Source organism: Phaethon lepturus, unplaced genomic scaffold (genome assembly GCF_000687285.1).
Source record: "Phaethon lepturus isolate BGI_N335 unplaced genomic scaffold, ASM68728v1 scaffold2253, whole genome shotgun sequence".
NCBI lineage: Eukaryota > Metazoa > Chordata > Aves > Phaethontiformes > Phaethontidae > Phaethon > Phaethon lepturus.
The window spans coordinates 53,333-57,840 of record NW_010528205.1 but is presented as its reverse complement, the minus strand read 5'-3'; positions in this window follow the sequence as shown (position 1 = coordinate 57,840).

Sequence of the window (4,508 nt, the reverse complement as noted above, 5' to 3'; positions counted from 1 at the left end):
TGCACTAAAAAGTTCCTGTTCCAGAAATACACAGAGTATTTTTTTTTTCTTACGTTAAGGGACCAGCTGGGCATAGAACCTGCCCGCACTGACTTGCCCGCACTGTAGTTCTTGTATCAGAAACACAGGACTAAAAGGAAAAAGATGCATAATACAAACATATCTCTTCTGTACAATTTATGGCTAGATTAATAACACAAAATGCCTACTGGGAAAAAAAACACAAACCAAAACCCCCAAAAAACAAACAGCTGGCAATTCTAATCTGGGACGTGACCAGTTTGTCTCTTTTGGGGTATTTCCTCTCCCCTAGAAAAAAAAGCTTAAACTCTTCAAAACACTCATAAATATACTTCTAAAGTATCCAAGTTCTTAACACACGATCTAATTTGCTTTTGAAGTACTATATTGTACATAAACCAAAAGAGTAAATAGCAGCGAGAAGTCACATGGTTTTAATTTGAGATTTTCCTTTGTTGTTACTTGTCTTTTGAAGGGATTGCAGGTGGAGGCTTGCTCTCCCCATGTAATGGCACTGCCACTAGCTAGCTCTAAAAGGGTAGAAGAGTATAATAAGGGAGTGAAGCGCTTAATATGGCTGGGTCTGAACTTTTAAACCTTTTTCATAGAGCGCTTTTTGTTTTCCAGTTTGAGGGATGGAAAGTGTATGTGATTTGTGTTTGTGAACAACTATCCCGCATTATTTACGAGAAAGGTTCTTCTATAGTACGTAAGCTGTTTATGTGACTTCGTTTACAAAGATGTTACCTAAATATAATTACTCCCTGCTGAAACACAGCTTAGGCACAACCATCTGCCATTAAGCAATGATGGGCAGCTTGAGGAGTTAAAAGAGTAACAATGGAAACCTTAATGAACTAGATAGGAATTCTTTTTTTGTGTGAATCAAACTGTGCTAAAAATATTTTTTTTAATGTTGGTACATATTCAAAGTTAAAACCAGACAGTGGTCAAATAAATATCCTTTAATAAAGAAAAAAGGAATCATTTTAAAGCACCAAAACTGTGAGTATGATGTTACATCGCATGTACAAGAAGGTGAGTGCAGTACTTTGTGTACAGGTTTAAATTTCTGAGTCATGATAATAAAAAACAAGAAATACATAGCAATAAACTTGGCATTGCGGAAAAGCTGCACTAGAGAAAAAAAGAGCAAAAAGCAGACAGTTAAAACTTTTTTTAGTTTTTACATATTGCTAGAAATGTTTGTTTAGGTTTTTTACCATTTTTTAAAACGTACTTGTTGCTTAATACTTTATAACATTGAGCATTTTCAGGCATAGTAAATTTGCAGAGTTGTTTACAATTAAATATGCATTTAATATGTCCTTTTGAATACAATGGAGTTAAAGAACTTTCTTAAAGCCAAGCACAATGTGCTAGTAGTTTAAGTCTACTGATAATATTGCACAAAGCTAGTGAATGGCAAATTTGTTTTCTTTTGATTATTCACTTATTCAACAGGCTTAACAAAGAAGTTAGATTCATTAAACTTCACTGGCTTCATTCATGCAAGACAACCTGCAGCCATCTGTATTTCTTAAGATTTCATCTTATGATGATGTATTTGTATATATTTAATACGAAATTCAAAACATAGAGCAACCACAGTAACACACTGGGAGATGTTGAGTACCCCTAATCCCGAACACTTATTTCTCAATTCAGAAATCAAAAATATGTTTCTAAATCCAAAAATCAAGCCAGTCTACGGCAAACTAATCATGAAGTAGATGACAGTCTCTGGAATAAAATCTCTGCAGAGTTTGGACTATGCTCACCAAGGTGGCCATCATCCTTTTCACTTGTTCCAAATGGACACAGTACTGGTTAATTAGCCTTAGACATCAGCTTTAAATAATACTCTACGTTAATATTAGAAACTCAGCAGAGTAAAATTTGTTGCATGGTCATTTTCCATAGTAGAGCTACATCACAGCGTTGACATTTGAGAATGGAAAGATGACCTTTTCTGTCAAATTCTGCAGCTCTGGGCCACAGAATATAGAAGACCTGAATCACAATAAAAATACATAAATGTCAGGTTGCAGGTTCACCACAGTCAGAGCTGGGAGTTTTGGATTAATTGTTAAACTGAATGGGAAGTGCAAACAACTGTATATACAGCACCCCCCCCCAATACACTGGCATGCCCACCCACCCTTGACCCTCCTAAAAATTCTGATTTTAAGTAGTTATGTATTAGGCAGCAATTAAATATAAATTCATTTTGTAGGAAAAAATTAAATTACAGTCTATTAATAGGTTAAAAATAGCCATTGCTGTACTTTTTACAGCACTGATAGCAGTATGTCAATGTGCTTATTACACCAAAGAGAAATCTGCAGTCAAGTTTAGGATGACCTACTGTCTGTCAGCTCCAGTAGTACTGAAATTGTACAATGCGCTCTCCCAGTAAGGTGCTTCTATTTACGCTTTTTCTTTGCAAGAAGCTTTGCTTGTTCTTAACATTAACTCTGTAGTGCTAAACATAACAACATATTGTCAATGCTTATGGAATCATTACCAGAAATATATCCAGCTAATTTAATTGCATAAGCATTACATGAAAATAAAACCTGATTACACACGTGAGCAAACTTGATTTACAAATTACACTCTTAGAATTCAGTGCAACAAACGGAATAAGGGTAACATTAACCAATGAAAGTTTCTGCCTCCTCTTCTCAGTAAGTTGCATCTTCAATAATGCACCTGTCATTACTTTAATACTAAACGTTACAGAATATAGTGCTTATACTCAAAATGATTCTTTACAAATAATGTAGTGAAGTATGTTGAGTTCTATCCCCAATGCAGCCACAGAAGAACATAATATATAATTATACAAACTTATTTTACACGTCTGGTGTAGGATGCAGACAGTCAGATTTTTTTTAAAAAAGCAACACCTTAAAAAGTGGTGTTTAAGAAAAATAAAAAAACCCTTCATCTACCCTAGACAGGTAACTTAACTAATATATGAAAACACAGTAAAGTGAATAAAATAAGACTACTGGTTATTTGTAAAGGATCTAGAATCTATGTGAATGAAAGCATGGAATTCATGTTGATGCAAATTCCATTTCTGACCAAAAGACTATTGCTGTTTACCTTATATTTTGGTTATTTTAGTAGAAATTGAGTATTTACTTTCTTGTTCCCACTCATAGAAGATTTTTCGGTCCTCACATAAGCATTTGTACAATAAACATTATGCATTCCAACTCTTTACCTCACTAGATCAGTTACACTATACGAAAACAGTTTTAATTTGAACAAAGAAAGAAGTTTCTAAAAATGGAAAAAGCCTGAAAGCTGACAAACTGCTTAAGATAAATGGCTAGCAACACAACAATGCAGCTACAACAGAACAAAGTCCAGCCACAAATGAAAAATACCAGTAATAGGTAGAAAGGTATTTTTGTGGAGGCTCTCTTTCCTTGCGTATGTTTAAGTGTTTTTTCTGTAGTGATGTTTGCTAAGATTTCTCAAGGACCAATATAATTGTTAGAGCTTTTCTCAGATATGGAGGAACCCATCTCAATGCAGTACTGTCGTAACTTTCCCAAGTTTCTTGTGAATATACTTAAACTTTCTCCATTTACTGCTGTAGCCATCCCACTGCAAAATTTCAGATTACAGAGGATGGGAAGTTTTATGTATTAGCCTGTACACTATATATGCACAATTTTTAAATCAAAGTGGAGAATTACGTGAAATTGCGACATCTAGTGACTCATGGAGGATTAAAATCCAGGATTTTTTTTAGCAGTATATGGAAAAAAAATTTACTTTCCACATTGAAGATGGCGGTTTTGAACTGATATAAACTGCTATGCTCAGCATAACAACTACTTTTTCTGTGCGCATAAAATAAATGTTCATAGGAGAACTCAATTTCTATAAACTAAGCTATTCCAGGAATCTAAGATTTAAGCTAAATATAAAGCAGATTAAGGACAGTAATTCTTCTGAATCATGCAGACGTTTTTCAAGGCAAAGATGACAGATCATGTGGCAAACAAGCCTGAAAACTGTAGCACAGTATAGTGTGGAGCTATTTAGATAAATCACGACACAGTGGTAAACTATAGACACAAATGTTTTGCAAGGGGACCAATGCACCTATACTTCAAAATTACACTGTTTTTCCTCAGCTTGGAATTTTGCCAATGTCCCATATGCATACTCTAAGGAATAAAACTCCAGGCTGGAAAACTGGAAAAAATGGACATAAAAGTTGTTCAGTCACCACTGTTAATTTAGCACTAATTTTCAGATGAACTGTATCATCTGAATTGCCATTCTACATCACAGTTCTGCTTTGTGCTACAGCCAAAAATTTATTTGATTACCTCAGTTTTAACATGTGGTGTGACCTGGACGTAAAAACAAATATAGAGCAAAAATACACTGCAGCTTATGGTACAGGTAATGTCAAATGATTATGATGAACTTTGAAATTGCTATTATTGCTGCAGGAA